This window comes from Tamandua tetradactyla, chromosome 3, assembly GCF_023851605.1.
Source record: "Tamandua tetradactyla isolate mTamTet1 chromosome 3, mTamTet1.pri, whole genome shotgun sequence".
Classification (NCBI taxonomy): domain Eukaryota; kingdom Metazoa; phylum Chordata; class Mammalia; order Pilosa; family Myrmecophagidae; genus Tamandua; species Tamandua tetradactyla.
The window spans coordinates 131,880,683-131,902,686 of NC_135329.1; the positions used below are offsets into that span (position 1 = coordinate 131,880,683).

At 38.0% G+C, this 22,004-nt stretch overlaps 1 long non-coding RNA gene and 1 pseudogene across 1 annotated transcript in view; one reads left to right on the forward strand and one right to left on the reverse strand.

The window, feature by feature from the left end:
- The window catches only part of LOC143677675 (uncharacterized), a 215,482-nt gene that overhangs the window by 145,924 nt on the left and 47,554 nt on the right, over positions 1–22,004 (reverse strand). The gene's annotated exons all lie outside the window — the stretch shown is intronic.
- LOC143676793 (serine/threonine-protein kinase Nek4-like) lies at positions 8,018–15,728 on the forward strand (annotated as a pseudogene).

A 22,004-nucleotide genomic window follows, 5' to 3' on the forward strand; every position in this document is an offset into this window, starting at 1 on the left:
TCCCCTTTCTCTCCACCTTACTTCCTCCCCTTCCATTAGACTTTATACTCATGGAAAAGTGTCAACCTAAGGGCCAAATCTGTCCACATATGTGCTTTGCTAACTTGAGTGCCTTTCAATAGAATTTCACTCTGCAATTTGCCATAGTCCCCACCACTCCCTATCATTGTATTTCACAGGGCCACTTCACACATTTGCCTTACCTATTAATCCATGTATGCATTTCAGATTTTGATCCCTGCAAGGGAAGATTTATCTTCATCTATTCAAATAAACAGAATATAGGTAGGGGCTTTAAAGACCATCTTCTGGAACAATTGTTCATTAGATTATCTAATTATCTATTAGACATTAGATAATTGTCCATTAGATAATTAATCTCTAATACATTTTTGCCTAGCTTTTAGTCTTTACACTATGTTTTATGTACATCAGAAACACAAGAAGAATTTCTCTAAAATATAGATGTGGGAGCCCCATCCCTGACTTACTAAATTAAAGTATCTAAGTACGAGGGTTCACACATCTATACAGGTGAGTCTGATGTGCAGGTAGGGTTAAAAAAACATTTATTTATTTTACCCAGTAATGAAGCACTCACTGCCTCCCAACAGTTTTTTGGATAACAATGTAAGAAAGTTCTTCCCTCAGGCAAATCTTAGTGCTCAGGCTAGAAATAAGAAGGGTTTCCTGCCTCTCAGCCCTGGAGTGGTTTGACAAATCTATCAGAGAACCCGGACAAAACTCAGGGGAGTTTGTTAATAGAAACTAGTCTTTACTTCTTCCGCTTCCTGCCATATGTTTTCATTCCCTGCTGGCTTGATTTTGAGAAAACTTCTATCTCTATGTCCATGTGAAAGCTAAAGCTACTGATTCAGGTGTTACAGCTGTCACCAACAATATCTGGTGATGGGACGAAATAGATTTTGCTATGAAAAGAAAGTCAGTGCACAGAATTGACACATTATGAAATGATGAAATACAACATCTGGCTTAGAAGTGAGTCAAACAGGTGCAATTAACAAGAAAAACAGGAAGCTTCTTTATTAAATAACAAAGTTAAATTTCCAGGCTATTTTGGACTTTCTTTACACAGCATTATTAATCAATTCGTCAAAATATCATTACAGGGCAGTGCAATGGTAGTTCAGTGGCAGAATTATCGCCTGCCATGCTGGAGACCAGGGTTTGATTCCCGGTGCCTGCCTATGGAAAAAAAAAATCAACAATAGATTCGACCAGATGTTTGGCTGAATTAGCTAAAATGGCTAGTTATTATAACACAGCAAAGATTCATGCATATAATTGCCAACAGAAATCTAATAGCTACAGGTCAAAAAATACATATTTATAATACTAAGTCAAAATTGTAGAACACTTTACACCTTTCAAAGTATTTCCTCATAAATAATCTCATTGAAACTTTACAGAAATCCTTTTGTCAGGTGATAATAAATCCATATGACAGATGAAGAAATAGAGACTCTTGTCAATTAACTTACCCAAATTCACTCAATTAGTAGCAGAGCCTGCAAAGGCCCAGATTCCCCAAATTCAAGGCCAGCACCCAAGACCTAATACCTTCAGGTTTCTAAATTATAGAACCAAGCTTAAAAAATAAAAATCAACATAAGCCTAACCATGATTCTGATAAACATGTGAATGAACAGGAATAAATGCAATAAAGAAAGGAAATGTGGAAAACATCTAGCCTTGACTGCCAGGCTGGAAATATGTCAGTTTTCAGACTGAGTTCTAAGGTACTATTGGTGACATAAACATCTGCAACCAATTCCCAGGCCCATCAGGAGCTAGCTGTCAAAGGCACAGATGTAGAACACAGAACAGAATAATGAGACCGCCTTATGGTTGTGTAGCACTTTATACAGCCACACAGAGAGATGAGACATATTTCCCTGCCAGGTAAATACTGGCTGAGGAATTTTGAGCAAGCACAGGAATATTTTGGGAAAGAACATGTGAGGTGCAGCTGAAAGGGCCTCTGAACTTCAGTCACGACAATACTTCTGATGATAAATTGGAGCTGAAGGCCGAGAGAAATACTTTACTTGACAGAAATGACTTTTCAGAATTATTTTAATGCACTTTTATTGATATATATTATATATTCATATACCATGTATTCAGCCAAAGTGTACAATCAATGGTTCACAGTATCATCAAATAGCTGTGCATTCATCATCACATTAACTTTTTTCTTTTTTATGAAAAAATATATATACAAAAAGGCAATAAATTTCAAAGTAACACCGCAACAATTAGTTGTAGAACAAACTTCAGAGTTTGGTATGGGATACAATTCTACAATTTTAGGTTTTTACTTCTAGCTGCTCTAAGATACTGGAGTCTAAAAGAAATATCAATGTAATGATTCAGCAATCATACTCATTTATTAAACCCTACCTTCTCTGTATAACTCCACCATCTTTTCTCCCACTCTTTAAGGGTATTTGGGCTGTGCCCATTCTAAATTTTTCATGTTGAAAGGGATTGTCGATAATATGGAATGGGAGAATGGAACTAGTTGATGTTCTGGAAAGGCTGGGCCCTTTGCATTTCAGGACTTACCTGGGCTAGGAATCCATCTGGAGGTTGCAGGTTTTGGAAAGTTACCCTAGTGCATGGAACATTTGTTGAATCTCAAATAAAGTCCTAGGTGTTCTTGAGGGTTGGCAGGAATGGTTTGGGTTGGAGTTTAGCAATCCCTGGTAATTAGCAATGTCTAGCTAAAGCTTGTATAAGTGTAGTCTCCAGAATAGCCTCTTGATTGTATTCGAACTCTCTCTGCCACTGAGATACAAATGCCTTTTAAAGTTTAGTACATACTGCATTATTTGATTCTACCATTTTCAGGTCAGCATGTCTCATTGTAAAATGAGGGTCAATATCTTGCAAATATCGAGAAGATCTTAATGCCCTTACTGATTAATCCCCAGGATTGTTCATCTGAGGTAAGAAGAAATGGACTATAAAAACAGCAGCATCCATTCTATTAAAGTGTAGGGAGATGGAATTAGATGTGGAATGATTCCCTCTTCCTATATATTCTTGGCTATTTAGGATGCTTTATTAAAACTCTGCTATGGAATTGTTAGCAGATTGCAAATCTCTTTTGGGTATTAAGCACATAGTTTCATTTCTTTTGATTCTATGAATTTTATTAACTTTCAATGTTGATTTTTAAGGTGGAGAGAATTTGCTCAAAATTTTATGTATCCCTATAATAATCTTTAATGGATTTTAGGAAAAGCCCATTTAATTGTACATGCATATATTCCAGATTTCTGTATAATTTTTAAAAATTCTAAACAATAAAATGATAATTAGGGGGTATTATTTTTCTTCATTAACTAAACAAATATGTATCAAGTTCCTATATTGGGCCAGACACTATGTGAAGTTTAGGTATACAAAGATGAGTAATACAGGATCCCTGCCCCCAAGAGGTTTACTATGAGAAGAGAAGTAATTAAGAGCTATGAAATAAAAGGTATTCATGGTATATGGAGACACAAACCAGTGATCAAAGCTAAGACGATAAATAGACATATGTTATACTAAGGAATCTGAAGTTTGCAAATGTAGGCTAAGGAGAAATTGAGACGTTTTAAACTGTGAGTAATTATCAAAATCATGTTTTATAAACAGCAGCTCCAGCAATGAAAAACAGCATAGCTTGGAAGGATCAAGACCAGAGATAGGGAAGCCAATTAGAAGAAGACATTGTAGCAGTGCGTTTGTGAAATGGTCAGGGCTTGACCTGAAACCATGGAAAGGAAGAAGAAAATTAAGTTGGGGGGCAGTGGAGAGCAGATTTGTTAAGCTACCCTATTGCGTGGATTCATGTATTGCTTTGGAGGAATCGCCTTCAGTGATCTTAAGATAGGAACTCACCACCCGGTTTTGAATTTTAAAATAGAGTTTTTAAACCAATAGCAAGACAACCTTCTAAAAAAGTTATTTTGATTTGCAAAAGCTACACTTTACTTAAGCTGAACAAGAGCCAGATATAGAAGACTGGAGCATAAAGTTTTACAAGGGACCATGATGCAAGGGAGATAAGATTATTATAGGTATGGACATTTCCTGACCCAAGAAGGGGAAACTTATTCCAAGAGCTGAGGGGATGGGACAGGAGCAGTTTAGATGTCAGCAAAAAGAAGAAAGAGGCAAGAGGTCAGATCAAAGCTCACTTTCCCCCTAACCTTTTAAATCTAAAATCTCAGATGGGTTGTGTCCACACTGGATGAGAAAAGTGGCAGAGGAAAGCCCAGAGTTGGAGCCTGTCTTCTGTACAGGCTGTAGGCAACCCAGAGAAGCCTAACAGTCACCACGACTATCATGACACATCACAAATGATTTTCAAATGAATTTTAAAGTATGTCTAAATTTCTCTAACTTCTAATGTGGTAAATATCAGTATAATCCACATAAAACAAAGCTCCTCAGGGCCCTCAGTAATTGTATAGAATGTAAAAGGAACCTGAGACAAGAAAGTTTGAGAACCAGTGTTCTATGAGAAGCAAGGAGTGCATCGTGTAGTAAGCTTCATTCCAAAGGAATCAGTAATGAAATACTGCGGTACTTTTATAGCACATTGGACCTGGTCACGAATAAGGGACACATAAATAGCATAGATAGCATTTTAACAGCGGCCTTAGGCCCCAGCTTCAGTATTACTTTCTTGGAAAAGGGTTCCCTTATCACTCCATATGGAGGCCTCCCCCTATTATCCTCTTTCCCCTTACCCTGTTTATTTCCTTCACAGTAGTCACTTGTTTTAGACTTTGTTTGGTTTTCTATGTCCTTAGTCTCTACACCCCACCCTCATCCCACTTCTTGTTTCTTGTCTCTCTCTTTCTCCCACTCAAATATCAGTTCCTTGCAGACCCGTAGGGACCTTGGATGTCTTAGTTAATGCTCTGTCCTCAGCATCAGGATAAAGGTCTGACACACACTAAGGGCTCAATTAATATTTGCTGATTGACTGGATGAACTGACTCAGTCTATTAATTACTTGCTTCCAGACCCATAACATGGAGAAAACTGGGAAGCCTAAAAAACATAAACACGCACACATGGTACTTGCCCTTCTTTTCTGAAATACTAAACATCTCTGACATACTAAAGGAGCCACTGTTTGCCCTGTGGTTTTTTGTGAGGCACTGTGGTATTGCCCAAGGCTAAGTCTATTTGGTCCTCCAAATAATAACACTTACCCCCTATTGCAGAACCCTGAGGAAACCTGCTGGAGTGAAATGAAGACTGACGCAACTTTGTTATATATTTGTCCCTCACCAGATTGACTGCTGCTTTTTTGCCTAGATTTGTTCTAATAACAGTAGCTCAGTCTCAGACTTGATCAGCATATCAAGAAGTTCCACACTTATATATAGAAAGGACAGAAGTGAATCCAGGCTATGATAAACATAGACAATTCCACCCAAAGGATGAATTTGTGCTTTAAAAGGCCTTGAAGTGTTTTCACCCTGGCAAAGAGCACTTGTTATGCATTGCTACATATGCAACCAGCATTCCCTTAAGCAGTGTTTTTGATCCATGTACACAAGAAGCTTAACATATGTGCTGTTTAGGTCATTTAATTGCATCTGGATCTGCATAGCTGTAAACAGTGTAGCTGCTGCAAAGGTGTACCATAGCTGTAGCACCTGGTACATGTCCTACATCTGTCCCTGGCTAAGGGTGGGACCTTGTTCAAACCACTAAACTCTGTGCTGTGGTGCTTTTGTAAAACCATGGATAATAATACCTGTCCCAGGCACTTACCTTAAAAGGATGTTGTAAAGATAGATGAGATTTGTGATGGCAAAGCTCTTTGTTGAAAGGTGCTATTTAAATCCCAAATACTATTATTAGGGACTCATGCAACCTCTCAGCTAATGGACAATGCAACAGATGGGGCCTAGAAGATGTTTGATATTATTGATACTTCCCATGGATTTTTTCCTTCTTCCCACTTCTCTTATTTTTTATTTATTAAAATTCTGGCTCTGATTTAGATAACAAGAAAGAAACAGAAGGCCTCTCTGTTTGGGCTGATTTTGCCAAGATCACCTTATCCAGACAATTTAAAATATATTACTTTTGTGCATTTGTAAATGTAGACAAATCACACAGGTGGATTGAGCAGTTTCTGATGTACTAGTAATTTGATGCAGATAAACCTGATGCAGATGGATTATGAGTTATTTTTCTTTTTTAAAAAAATTTCTGTTTGGGTGTTTAATGTTTGTGTGATAAAGATTTTTAAAAAATTAAACACCCCAACTATACTAAAAATGCTTAACTAGTGGGTCTAACATGAACACATTAGAATAAACCAGTAGAGTAGCATTAACTACTTAACAGAGATAAACTGGCCGTTTATAGTACAACTAAGGAGGGAGATCAAAAAAGTTCAATAAGAGGGGCACTGGCCACCGAGAGGTGGTAGAAGAGGGTAAAGGGCCTTATCTGGCAAGTGGAGGAAAAGCAGCAGGCATAGGGTTAAAAAAAAAAAAAGCAGCTTATCATAACACAATCATAGTCTCAGGTCCAGCAGTCTCCATCACCAGCTTGCTTTCTACTTAAAATGACCTCTAGCTAATTCTAATTTATGTGACTTAGTCTTCATTTTAATGCAAGTATTTCAACAGTCAACTCATTGCCATGATGCAGCTTTAAGCAGAAAAACACACCTAAAACATGGGAGGGAAATGTCTAGCAAGACACTTGAATTTGCTCCAACTTGGTTTAATTCAGTCACCTAGAGGATGCTGCTGCTCCTGAAGCAAGTATCCAATGAGCAGGCTGCTGTTGAGCAGAATCTGAGAGAGAGGAACAGGTTGTGCCTGTTTATTACTACTTTTTGTTGTTCCCAAATAAATGGATGCTAATTGAGAGGGAGTGTCATTCCATATTTTATGACACCCTGGGTACATGCTAGGAAGTCTCAGGAGGGCTGCTTTAAATTAAAGCTAATGTTAAACTCTGCTTCATTAGCATTGCTGTAGTGGATTTTGCTTTTCCCTGTTAGGGGAAGAATGTGCTATGTTACAGTTTTCCTGTGCAAAATGCTAAACTACATGATGGAGGTGAAGAAGTGATTTGGGAATTGAATGAGTTGCTGGCAAGAGAGAACCAGACAGGATGGTATTTTACTAATTAAAATGAGTGTGTACTAACCAGATGGGAGGAATGCAGAGTGGGACAATGGAAAGAAATCCTCAGAATGATACCATTATTTTAGAAACCATTATAAATCAGATGGAGTTGGGGCCTTAGAAGCAACTCCCAATAAAAAAGTGAGACTGTCACTCCTGAACATTCAGTGGTAAACAGCTAAGGAAGCTGAGGCTAAAATCCCTGAATTCCAAATAATTCATCCATACCTGATGGAAATACAATAGGAATAGCAAGGAGATGGGAATAGCTCCTAGTTGTGCCAAATATCACTGTCAACCAACACACTGACTCTTCCCTACCTTTGGCCTCCCTTAATCTCGTGCTCTGACATTGTCTTTTGCTCTGTTCCCATTTACACATAAACTGTGCCACATTTGTGCATTATATCAAGTCCCCTTCCTTGAGTGTCAGAGCAAAACTTATCATGCTGGCTGCCAGTCACTCAGTTTGTTGGTGGCTTCATCTACAGCTGACATGGAAGCACAAGGTTAGTTGTTTCTGGACTGGCCACCAGACACTAAACTCTGGTCACTCTATAAAGTATAACCCAGCCAAAGAGACTTTCACAGATTGAGACAACAGCAAGTTGACCCAAGAAAGGATATCAGGCTTGTAATTAGACCTACAAATGGTTTGCTAAGTAAACTGTCCTGTTTAGCGTCTCAGGAGAAAAATTCTGAGGTTGCCCACTACTCAGCTACCCAGTACTGCCAGAGTGACTTTGTCACTTCAGAATACAAAGACGGTTATTTAGCTTTCTGATGCAAGTCAAAACACACTCACATCTCCTGCTCACAGGAGCCAGCATAAAATGGGTACTGAGCTGGGAGAACAGGTGTGTTTGTGCTTAGAGGAAGCAGCTAGGGATATGAAAATGACTTAGCAGCTGGTGAAAAAGAAGATTGAAGTTGTGCCAGGAAAAGGGTGTTTTTTTTCCCCAATTATGCAAAAGCCTTAATTTCATTGATCATGTTGTTCTCTTCTTTCTCCATCTAAATACTATAAAAATCTAAGTAACAACTCTTTGGCAAAGTAAAATAAATTGCCAGGGATGCTTATTAAGAGAATGTGGGTCAAGAAACACTCTTTACTAACATCTCTCTTTTCTCAGGGTTTGTAAACCATGGCAAGCTTAATTAGAAAAAAAAAAAAGATGTAATAAAATGAAATGTAGTCATTAGAGCTGGAAAAAAAATGCAGTCGAATGAATAATCTTGGAAAACAAGACCCAGGGAACTTGAAAGCCTCTTTTTGTTCTTGCACTGTTATGTGAGTGTTTGCATTCATTCATTTGACAAAACAAGTTATTGAACTTATTAAAATTTATTTTGTGCCAGTGATTGAACTATGCATTCAGGATCAAGGATGAAAAATTCAGTTTCTGCCTTTCACAGGCTCACAACCTAGAGGCGAAAAAAAAAAGTTTCATCATAACTCTGTTGAGGTGGAGGCAGCTACTTAGATAAAAATTCATTCTAATTGAAAAATTTAGTCTGTTCTTTCATTTCAAGTGAAAATTCCAATTTTAAAAGCTGTATCTTAGTTGAATTCTGGTGATTTGTGAGAAACCTGGTAAATGATCCAAATTGCATGACGACTTCACTCATCAGCGGCTGGCCAAGTGATCCAGAAGACCTGTGTCTCCCCTAGGCTCTGTGATCCTAAAAGTGATGCTACATAAACATGTAACCTAGACATGCTCATCATTTTCAAATCCAAATAAAGTGAAAGACAGACAATAACAAAAGATGAAAGTCCCCAACACTCACACCAAAAAAAGAGCAACTGCTCAAAAATGTGTTGGTAACATCACTGTCCTTTGCTTCGGTTCTCTCCCACTCAAGGAAGCAACACAACGTGTGCCAAGCAACCAAGGAGTTGAGGCTACCTTCTGACTTTACAGCTTGTGGTTGTGAACCAACATTGCACATCTCTCCACACTGTCAGAAACTGTAGCAGCAGTCCTCAGAGCTGGAAACAGCAGTCGCAGTATGAGGTTCCATGTCTCTCTGTTTGACTTATAAAATGTCAATCATTGTATGGTCTCAGATACATTGACTTGCTCACTGTTTGGTAACATTGCAATGACAATGTGTTTTAAATATATGCTGGAAGGACAATTTAAACACTTGACAGCAGTGAGAGTCAAGACAGACCATATTTTCCTTTCTGAATCTAGTATGCAAGAGAATCTGCACATACTGCCAGTGTTTTATTGTCATTTACATAGTTTTCAAATGTGAAAGTGTTGGCTAAGCTGGCATTTTGCTGGTTGGTTTTACCTTGATAGTCTGATATGGGGAGGGCAGGATACTATTTGAAGAGAAAAAAGCGTGTCAGACCCTAAGAGACCAACCTAGAGGTTTCCTAATCTTCTTGCTCACTTTTTGTACTTGCCATCACATTCCTTAAATTCTACTCCAACTCCTAGATTACAGTCCTGGAACTTGCACCCCTAAAACAGTACATTCAACTCTCTAAAATAGTCATCTGTTTTAATTAAGTGAAAGAATCTAAGGAGAATGTAAAGAAAGAAAAAATATAAAACAGTACGGCAGAATACCTACTGAGATATTAAATTGGGTTTTATTCTCAAATTATTTTTTTCCCTCTCCAGCCTCCTTGCAGAAAAGGAGCCAAGCCCTCTGGACTCCTTTACTCTGGGATAGGTTTTCTTTCCAGCTTTATTTACTAAAGATTATAATCTTGAAAGCATTATGCTAGAGGGAGATGACGAGAGACAAGTTGGTCTGACAGAGAGAATGTTTCCCCTCATCTGAAAAGAGAGTGAGCAGCCTGAGACCAGCCCCTCCCTCCTTAGGTAGGGCCTCAGCAGAGATGACCAAGGTTAAGGTTATCACAGAAGTGGCAGAGTCTGTCCCCTATTTTGGGGGTGTATAATTTAAACCCCTGAAAGGAAGGGAAGGAGTACAATAATGATGAAGATTGAATTTCCTATCAGCTCAGGGATTTATAGAAAATAAATAAATACAACATTTCTTATTCACCCACATTTGTGATTCCAAATTCAAGTTTATTCTATTCTGGTTTCTTTTGCACCCTCAGAGTGTGAATTGCTGCTCTTATTTGTTCTCTGGTTATACATTATAGGGCAGGGCTGACTTTCACAACTGTAGTGAATCTATGGTCAGAAGCCCTACAGTCTATCATTTGGGTCTTGAGTCTATTCTACAATCTTTAATTGAACAATGAATGTCAAAAGCTCTGCAGGGTCTGAGATTTTACTCTAATTATTAGCTAACAAGTAGCCTGTTACAGTTTCATGGATACTGGCTGAAGACCATGGATACTGGATGAGACTCTTGAACTAGATGAACAAAGGACTTTATTACTCATAGCACAGCAAGCAGCATGAGTAACAAATTTGTGTCAGAGTCCCTTGTCCCCACAGAGTAATGCAGATGGGCCCAGATATGCCTGCACATGGAGAGGCTGCATTTCAGGAGATGAACCCTCAACACAGGGAACCTGAATCTTTTATAGCGGACAGCAAGCACACCTACCCTTTCCTCTAGAGACACTATATATTCACAGGTTATTTCTTATCCAAATTTCCTTGAAAAAAAGAGTACAGTACAAATAATAGTTGGTGTCTTTGCTCCCAAGATGTACCTGAGAAACCCATGTTATACTCTCCCCAGCAGAGCTAGGGCTACTGTGGCACATATGATGGCTAAAGGAGAAACATGACCCCAGCCCTCAGAATCTAGTGAAAGAGATCAATTAGCTGATGTGGGGCTACAAGCAAAGAATTTCACTTTTCAGTGCTTCACTTTCTGTGATTATAAAATAGAAATATCTGCCCACTCACTGCTTATTTTGAGAAATAAAGGGAAAAGAACAGGGTGACAAATGCTTTGAGTTTCATAATGGGCACTAAAATAGGAGGCATCATATAAAAAAAAATACTGAGTTCTGATCACATTTTTGTTCATTGATGCCTTTAGAGGAAGTGTGATAAACATGCAGATATTTATTCTGATAAGGTAAAAACTCTGATATTTTTTCATAAGTGCTGAACATGAGTTTAAGTCATTAGCTCCATCAAACTATAAAGTTGGTTAGGTATGTTTAAACAGTCTGTTCTTATTGAAGTCACTATTTAGGAGGAATTCAAAATTCTCATTTCTAAAGAAATCAGAGAATCACTGTCTCTTTATCATACCACCTAGTAGCTGTAAATCACTTTGTAGCTAGAAAAGAGAACAGATCCATTATGTCTGAGTCCTTTAAATATGTCTGAGTCTTCCCCACCCCATCATCTCATGGACACACAGTTGGTTGGCCTCCTACCCTTTCTGTCTTCTCGCTTGGTACTTCTCAATTCTGATCACCTTTTCATACTCCCAGTCTTAATTTCAACTCAGCAATGTAGTGCTGTTTGCCATAAAGTCATAAAAAGAGAGATGTACTCAGTGCATATAGATGCAAGAATTACTAGACTCACAGGCTGCCTTGAAAATTTTAAATTCAAGTAAAGAGCTTCCAGCACTCCCTGATTAATTCTACTAGCAAATGTGCTAAAAGATGTCCTAAATTTCCCTGAAAACAGCCTTTGTGTTCTATAACCCCCTACATGAGAATGACTAGGCCAACACACCAGACATATATAATCAGAATATTTGTGGAGAGAACCCAGAAATATGCAGTTTAACAAGCACCACAGGTGATTCTGTAGCTACTAGAGTTTAAAAACCACTCTTTTAAAATAATAACCAATGGAGCTTCAATAATTATGCTTATTTTCTAAATTGTAGAATATAAGACACAAGCACACGCCATTTATTAACAGGCAAAAGAAAAAAATGTTAATTAAGTAGGATGATTTATAAAAAAACAAGTGCATCTTAACAATAAGTATAAATAGTCTGATTTCCTTTGTTAAAAGCAAAGATTTCCTTTGTCAAAAGGCAAAGAGTCTAAAAGGATTAAATATCTAGCAATAGGAACATAGTTAACTAAATTACAATGCATTTACTCAACAGAATATTTTGCAGTTGTTTTAAATGATCATTATGAAAACTGTTAGATGATGTATAATATGTAATATGCATGAAAAAATAAACAAAAACGAAGAGCACAAAACTGCATTTACGTATGATTACAACTGGATATATGCATGTATTTGGGAAACAAAAAGAAAGCGAAAGGGCCAGAATTGTAGGATCATGTTCCCCACCTCCATTTAAAAACATATATCTTTAATGATGCATTTTCCCAGTACTTTAAAGAGATAGTCTGAAACAGAGAATGGAAATGCAAATCTCAGTCTCTGCCTGACAGTTCTATTAAGTAGATTAACAATACTGTTCTCAGTTATTATGAAACGAGAGAATAGGTGAAGGAGATGAAATCTGTTTACCTTGATTTCTGATGGGGCCTAGATTTCACTTTAACATATTTTCCTTTCCCATTATCTCCCCACTAATATCCTGCCACTTATCACCAAGACTATTTAACTCACTTCTCAAACTAGAAATTACATGCTGGCATCCTCCTCCTACCTCTTCTAAAGGCCTCCAGAATGGCATCTCTGCCAGGAGCTCACTGTCTCTCAAGAGGAAAGACAAAGATTCACCCTCCAGAAAACACCTGTATTTTCCCTCTCTGAAATCCCACAGGTCAACAGACCAAACTTAGATTTTCATAATAAATGTTGTTTCATGGTACAAAAGCCACTGACTGACCAACTATCAAAGTCAGGTTATACATATTTGCCTCTTTTTTGTTGCTAGGGCTTCAAGTTAGGGAGAGAATTTATTTATATAATGGGTTATGACAAATGTTTGTTCCAGGAGAAACCCATGGTCACTGGCCCCTTGAAGATGTCTGCTAGTCTGAAAGGCCTCCCCTGCAAACCAGGCATGAGCAATACCCTAGAATCATTAGCCACCATCACGGGTAAATATGGACATTGTACCCACAGAAAGGAGGGACTCAGTGAATGACAGCTTAATTCAGTGGAATCAACCAAGACACTTAGATCCTTCTAATGAGATATAAGGTTTCTCAAGGAGGACAGGCTGCAAGATAATGCTAAGTCCAGTGCTCATCCTAAAATCTTGATTCCCACATGGAACTTTGATGCCACCAGGAAAAGGAATGAACCCAGGAAGTCTGTACAGCTCCTGAGCAAAGACCAAAAGCAAAGGACCAGCATCAAGTTGCTGGTGAATGTATTATAGTAAAACAGAACAGAATCCACCCAGGCTTAGAGCCACACAGTTCTGGTGGGTCTGAACCCTTCCATCTCAAGAGTGATTGCAAAAGATTAGAGAACAGATGGAGTGCAGCGGGGGTGGGGGGATGGCAGGGGGAAGAGACCATTCCAAGAGGTTCCTCCCTCACTTTTGCCTTTTCTTCCTGAAAAACGGATTTCACATCAATACAAAAGGATGCTGAAAACCAAAGCAGAACAGTCACCAGGCCTGTGAGGAATTCAAGGAGAATGAGGTTTCATCATCAAAAGATCAACTATTAGTAAGAAAGAGTAAAGTACTCAAAGGAAGAAATATTTCTTCCAGACTCTTCTGGAATTAAGGAGGGATTTCTGAGAGCAGCAGGGTCAGAGAAACACCAGAGGAAGGCCAACGTATTTCTGCCTGACAGTTCTCTTCTGACTGCAGTGCTGTCCAGGAAAAGAAACCTATCCATTATCTAGGAATGAGAAAAGTTTTTCTGCAAGTTCAACTGATAAATCAGATGGAAATTCCAGGGAAGAGGAAAGTCATACAAATGAAATGAGTGACTTGATATAATTGATGACTCAAACCCTAAAATTGGACTCTAAAAAGAGCTGTGAAGATCTCCCAGTATCAAATCAGGTGTCAGAGTTCAAACTTCATCTGAACTATCAGATATGCTGATACTTGATGGAAAAGTTGTAGAAGAGCAGTGAAGTTCCATTTTAAAGAGCTACCTTCAGCTATTGTGTCACATTCTCAAAAGATCAGGAGACTCAGAGTATGAGTTCTGCAGTTTTGAAGGTTAGCATTGCCACATACAACAACTGTTAAAGAAATTGAAAAAGAGATCAGGCTTCAATTAGAGATAAGAATGAAGTTAATCAGGTTGGAACTAAGGTAGTCAGAAAGCAGGGGTAAGGAGGACATTGTCTATATTTTAGAACTTCACCTACTCTCTGAAACAAAAGGAAGAGAGGTTTATTTTGTCCAGAACTTAAATTTTCTGTAGCACATAATCTAACTCAACCTGTTGGGATATAACATTTAAACAACCCAAACACAGGAAACCCAGGTAGGAGAAAAAGGCTTGTAATTCTGAATAGTTTATTGTAATAAATGCTCAGATACATCCCAGAGAGTGTTGATCAGATAATTTAAAAGTATTGGCAAAGTTCCTTGAGGGATGGGAGAGAAAATATGGAACTATTAAACTTTTCCACTAGGGAACCCCCTGAGACTGTCTCAAACATTAGGGATCCCCAAGTCAATAGGCCAACCCCTTTATCTTGAGGCTTGCTCTAGTGAAGCTTATTTATATAGCAGAGAAGGTAAGCCTACCTGTAGTTGTGCCTAAGAATTACTTCCAGAGGACCTCTTTTTGTTGGGCAGATGTGGCCTCTCTAAGCCCAACTCTGCAAGTGAACTCATTACCCTTACCCCCCCTACATGGGACATGACATCCAGGGTTGAAAGTCTTCCTGGCAACATGAGATATGACTCCCAGGGATAAGCCTGACCCTGACACCCTGGGATTGACAATGCCTTTCTGACCAAAAGAGGGAAAAGAAATGTAACAAATAAGGTATCAATGGCTGAGAGTTCAAATAGAGTTGAGAGGCTATTCTGGAGGCTACTCTTACACAAGCTTCAAGTAGACATTGCTAATTACCAGGGTTTGCCAACTCCCAACCAAAACCATTCTTGTCAACCCTAAAGAACACCCAGGGCATTATCTGAGATTCTACAAAGGTTACATGCACTATGATTACTTTCCAGAAACCTACAACCTCCAGATGAGTTACTAGGCCAGATAAATCTTGAAACCCAGAGAGGCCAGCCTCACTAGTTCTATCCTCCTATCCCATATTACCGATAGCCTTTTCCAAAGACATGAAAAAGTTGGAACGGACACAGCCCAAATAGCCCTAAAGAGTGGGGAAAGATCAAAGAAGAAGGTGGAATTATAACAGAGAAGATAGGATTAAAAATGAGCAGGACTGCCGAATTACTACATTGATATTTCTTTTAGTTTCCAGTGTCTTGGAGCAGCTAAAAGTAAAAACCTAAAGTTATGGAATTGTAACCCATACCAAACTCTGAAATCTGTTCTACAAATAATTGTTGTGGTGTGCTTTGAAGTTTATTGCCTTTTTGAATATGCTATTTTTCACAATTAAAAAATAAATTAATTAATTAAAAAAAAAAAAGGTCAGGAGTCTTGTTGAAGCCTTGAGAGCTGATCTAATCTGGGGCCTGGGTGACCAGGTTTTAGAGCAAGTATATGGTCTCTTGGAAGAAGATGATGAACTGAAGTGAGAGGTACATTTGAGGAAGCACACAGATGAAAAGTATATGACTTACAGTGTGGAAGCTTACCAGTTGAAATATTTTTAAGAAAATGTGAATGTTTGAGCATTTGTTTTAATCTGCTGCCAGAACTGAAGACCTATTTTCAACAGTTTCTGGCTAAAAAACAAACAAACAAACTCATAACAAGACTTGGAGGCCATTCAGCATGCTTTTATCTCTAGTTGGGGTTTTCTTACTGAAAAAAAAATTGGACAGTACAGAGTAACATGAATCAAGCTCAAAAAACAAAACAAAAAAACAGAAAAACCTTTGACTATCACATTCTCTTTATGAGCAAAATTTTTTTGAGACAATTTGTTTGGTTACTGTTTACCAAGCCTTAAACCACTGACTTTATATTTAGGACTTTATTTTTTTAAGGTAATAATTAGATTTCAAGCAGAGCCATATATATTGGATTTGAAGTTTTATATTGTACTGTGGCAACAAAAAAGCAATAACAAAAACAAATGACATACTAGGTCCAGTGATAGTATTTGTTATTGTTAATAATATTAGGAAGTAGTTGATAAATTTTTTAAAAAGTCAATTCACAATCCTGGGAGTATATTTGAAGAATATCTAGTTGCACTAAGTATTTGAACAATTGAATTCCTTTTTTACACATTGATGAACATTTAACATTTTTATTTAATATGGAACTCATTTAGGACATAAAAGAATTGATATATTTTGACTTTGTAAATTAGTATGTTATTCCTTACTGATTTTGTTAGATTGATTTTGTTAGAGACCACTGCACGCTGCCATGATGTAGGATATAGCCATGTAGACATGTACCTAAAGATGTTTCACATGCAACTCATTTGTCCATTTCTTAAATATCGTCAGCCATCTATTATGCGTAGGCATATTTTTACGGATTTAAAGAAACACGATTTAACAGGCCTCTCTGACTCTGGAGAACATAGCAGGTGTGCAAAGATCATAGGCCCTGGAGACAATCAGACCTGGGTTCAAATCCTAGATCTGCCAGCTACTTTCCATGTCCATGTCCAAGTTACTTAGTCTCTCTGAACTTGCTTTATCTTCTGAAAAATATCTAATTCACAGGGTGGTTGTGAAAAGAAGATGAGAAATAAATGTCACCCAGTAAAAGTTAGCTTATTGCTCCTTTCCTTAATAGGAATTTGCAAACTGGATGTTAAACTAATAAAAAGAATCTCCACGTTTCCAGGATTAGCCTTTTGTGGAGCTGCTCCACTTCAAGGCAGTGTAATTAACACCCATTCTTCACCTTCACCCACGCTTTCATCAGTTTCAACAACGGTTAATCACTAGCAGGAGGTCGCACAGCAGACCCAGGCTTCCTGATTCTTAATCCTGATGTACACCCCTGAATTTCTGTTTGCTGCAGGAAATTTAAATAAAATGAAGATTTAGTCGTGTTTTTAAAAAATATACAGACCATCAAAGTCATGTGCCCCCTCATCCTTCTCTGTTCTAACAAAATAAAAAGGTATTTCTAATTAAATGTTTACTATAGTGTGCTTATTAATCCATATAGAGTATGTATATGCTAAAATAGAGACGCTTTTTTATAGATTGCAAATACTCGTGTTTTTTTTTCTATTCCAGTCTTTATATTTTAAAGATCTTTGTTTTAAAGAAATAAAATGTCACTTTACTATGCTGACTGTATATAACAATCAGCTAGGGAAAGTTTAAAAATTCTAATGCTTAAGAGCTACCTCAGATCAAGTAAATCAGAACCTCTGGGGGTGGTATCCAGGCACCAATGAATTTTAAAAGCTCCCTCAGTTGGTTTTAATGAACAGTCTTGGGTTAAGAACCACTGAGCAAAAAGCCTTATCTCTGTCTCCCTTCCCTCTCCAAGGTAACTGGTATCCTGATATTGGTGTAAATTCTCCCTATGCAATTTTTAAACTTTAATATGTACTTGGGTATCCAATACAATATTCGTATTTTTTTAAATACTGTACACACTCTTTATATTATTCGGGTCCCTTGGACTATCAATATGAGCATATGTTTAACTCCATTTTACAGAAGCATTACAAGGGAAGAACTGTGGTCTAGACATCAAGAAATCCAAATTCAGTTCCTGCTCTGCCACTAACTAACCAGGTGACCTTAGGTAAATAATTTCATCTCTCTGGACTTCTATTTTCTTGTTTTTCAAGGGAGGGATTAACATAAATTCTATCTTCTTTAAGCACATAGTATGTGACCAGTGTCTTATCTAAGGGACAAAGGCAGTCAGATGCTTCAAAACATAGTATTTACAAACCCTACTGCCTCTTTGTCTGACATCAAGCCACAGCTCCTGCTTGTGACTAATTATTCATTGTTGCTGATTATTCTTTGCCTCCCACCATTGCCCCTCAAATTTCAGAATGATATTCTGACTCCTCTAAACTCACCAGAGTTTGAATTCTCCTGACATAGATTCCAGCTTGGTGGAGAGAGGGAAGGAGAGACATGATTTCTTTTTTCTTCATTTCTTTCTTTTTTTTTTTTGCCTTTTATTTATTATACTTCAGAGCCTTGTTCCCCACTGATTAATCCCAACTCTAACTGCAACACTGGTTTGGGATTATAGGCAATCCTATAATTTAATCCTAATTATAATTCTAATTTACTATTAATAACAATAACAACAATTTCAGATGGAACTCAGGAGTGGCATTGTTAGAAGCCATACGTGGCACCTATGATAGGCTCAGCTCCTTCTTTCCCAGAAAGAAGTCCTATAAGTTTGCAGCGACTTAACAGGCACAAGCTGGCTGCATTTCCTATGTATTCATTGCTTTCAACACCCTTGATGATTTGGCTAGGCCCTGTGTCCTGGATGTATGGAACTCCTCTCCAAACTTGGCCTAAAATTGTTCTCATTTTGAGGTCAAAATAAATTTTGTCTGCTAACCCTCTGGATCCTGGTTTTCCTCATAAAGTAAACAAATGTATTTAAGAATCACCTAGAAATTTTGTTAAAATGCAGATTCTGATTCAGAAGGCCAGTGGTGGGGCTTGAGATTCTACACTGCTAACAAGCTCCCAGGAGAGGCTGATGCTACTTATTTGCCAACCACAGTTAAGTGGCAAGGACTTTGATGGTTCTTTTCACTTCTAAATTCTAAAGCAGAACAGAATTCAATTCTTCCAAGCTCTGTTTTTCCTTTTGTGAGATATTCTTTGTATGTTATTTCAAAGATATATTTCAGGTTGAGTCTTTGGGTGGAAAAGCATCCTACAGTTCAAGTATTGCTCCTACGGAAAAACACAATCCTCTTTATGATGATCCACTTTTATATTCAGTTCACAGGAAGAACCATGGTGGAAGGGGAGAATTTTCTGTGTAAATAAACAGATAAGTACAATCTGAGACAGTATATGCTAAGCGTCAATTGATCTGAACTGACAAATTGTCCCACTACTTTCCCTTATGAGTCCTTGGCAGGTTTCAATAATCAGTCATGGCACTGTTCTCTTTGAGCCCATATTTAGCCTCAGAATCTTTTTCAATACCTACCTTTTTCAATACCTACCATATCTGCAGCTGGTATCTCTAATATGGATAATAAGTATGAAGAATACAGAGGGAAAAAAAATCAACTCCAAGTGGGGGAAATTAAAAATTATTTCCTGAAAGGAACTGACTTTGATTCGGTGTAAACCAGGCAATTCATTAGCATATCTTGCTTTGTGACACCAATCTGCTAGTAATAATAAAGTAGTATTTTTAAGTGCTTGCACTCTTAGGATAATAACATTAAATATTCATTTTACCTATAACCATGCAATTATAATTTGTTCTTTAATGATGCTTTTTATGAAATACTTGATTTCCATCTTCCAAATTTACTATTAATAACAATAACAACAACTTCAAATGGAACTCAGGAGTGACATTGTTAGAAGCCATAGGTGGCACATGTGATAGGCTCAGCTCCTGTAGTTGGCTTAGAGAACTAGGTCTGGACTTTGATGCCACTTTTGTCCCATAATCTGCCACCATCCAAAGGACACAGTAGGTCTCTTCCTGATTAAGTTTCCTGTTTCTTTGTCAATTTTAGTACACATCACTGGATATTGTGTGGCTTAAATCAGAGCTTCCAAAACTTTTGGATTTTTTGAATTAGTAATATTTTCACAAAATTTCGGCAATCAATATAATCTCATCAATCTTTAATTTGCTAAGCAAAGACATAAAAACCAATAACTATCATCCACAAACACTGTCATTTTATTTTTAAGGGCATATTTTAATGCCAAAAAAGTAGGAAAAATTAATCTCAGAATAAAAATAGCTCTTTAAAGTGAACAAATATAGCTTTACAGGAAAAATGACTATTATCTTTATCCTTCTCATTTTACATGGTTTGGTAAAAGCTTCATCATGGACAACAGTCCATACATTAATCATCTGGGTACTCTTGGCTTGAGTAATAGAAACTTTTGACAGCAGGTAATGTTTTTCCTCATCACCAGCGAGTACTAGGGCCTTTGCCTGGGGAATAATTTGGCTCTTTTTTGAGCCAGGCTCAATAATCAGTACCTGCCTAAGCCCCTCTGTGTATATCATGCTTTATGAGCTCTGTGCATTAGACACCCAGCTGCCTGCAGAAGGCCATCTCTATATCCATTCTGCCCCTTCCCAGCTTCCTTCTCCTATGTGCTGGTCCATATTGATAGTTTCTATCATGTCCAAGTTATGACAGTCTATTCTCCTATCTCTTGAGGAAATGCCAGGCTATGGACGAAGAGAGCTTTTTGTTTTTTAGTCATTCCAGAATGTGGATCTCTTCCATCATGTTGCCACAGACTGCTTTATAGGCTGTGGGCTGCAGCCCACACAGTATAAATACATAGAAGAGAAACACGTTTCTGGGCCTCTATCAGGACTTAATCCTGCCATTACCTTTCAGAAGTTGTGTTTTTGGAGAGAAGGCAAAACTATGTTTTCTCCCATGATTTAAAACTGGTTTCAGTGACAGTAAATATGAAGCTAAAGAAGAGGCTTTTGGTATTAGAGAGACACTCACTTTGAAATCTTGACCAGTAGGTAAGCTGTGTGGAGTCTGTGAAAGCAGCGTCAGGGTCCTTCTTGCTGAATCATTACAACAGTATGAACCATGGTGAAGTAAATCAAAGGCCACAAACATCAGCAAGTAAGCAAGAGAGGAGTAGCAACCAGGCCCAGATTGTAAATCCAGGATTGGGAATGATGATCATTGAAATCAGGAGTAAATCAGAAATAGCCCAGCAACACAGGCTGCCCATGCCAAAATTAAGAACTGAGTAGATTAGAATTGGGTCATTATATGAGGATCAGGAACACAGACCACCAGAGGCTGATGGAGGCTAAGTGAAGCCCCTTGCTTTAGGCTTTCTGGAAAGAAGGCCTAAGAGCTCTTAAGCATACCTCTTGTAAATTATCTCCTCTGTTGGCCCTGGCCTACAAAATAATTCCCATTCACCAATCTATCCACTTGCTTGTTGGTGGGAACCTCCCCGAAAGAATGATGAAAGACTCTGGGACTAATTCTACACATAAACTGGTCTGACCATATTGACTGAGGTGATACTGAGAAAACAAGTCTATTGAGCCACCTTGCCATGTTTCTAGATATAGCCTCTATCTAAACTTTGTGATTAAACTGCCTCAATAGTAAAATTACTTATGTGTAAGGATGAGTGGGCTTTTTCCTGTTGCCTGATTTTCATCTGAGGCCCCAAAGCAGAGAACTACTTTATGAGCCCACATATCTATGAATTTGCTGAAGAGGCACTGAAAAAGCTGATCCATAAACTCAGTTTTCAAAAAATAAAAGGAGATAAGATGATGAATCCTAACAGGATTTTGGGGGAAAGGATTGTTATTCAGAGAGAGTAATCAGAGCACAGTGCATTTTCCTCTATCCTCATGGTAGCACACGGAGAAGATTCACACACACACAAACCATAAGGTCAAATGAAGAGAAAACCTTCAGGGGATCTTTTAGAGAGCCTGACCTGTATCCACTGAAGTTGGTGAGGCGTAGAGACTCCTATTTGGAAAAGTTTAAGGGCAAGAGGGTGACATGGGGCTGAATCTGAAAGCAGAGAAAGAAGAATCAGTTGCTGTGGAAGTGTCTCAAACTTACTAGAGTTCAGCAGAGCAAAGATGAGTGTTCTGGTGCTCCAAGTGGACACTATGGGTGGTAACCACATCTAACACAAGGATTCAAAGAGTCTGTGTATAATATATGGTTGAAACAG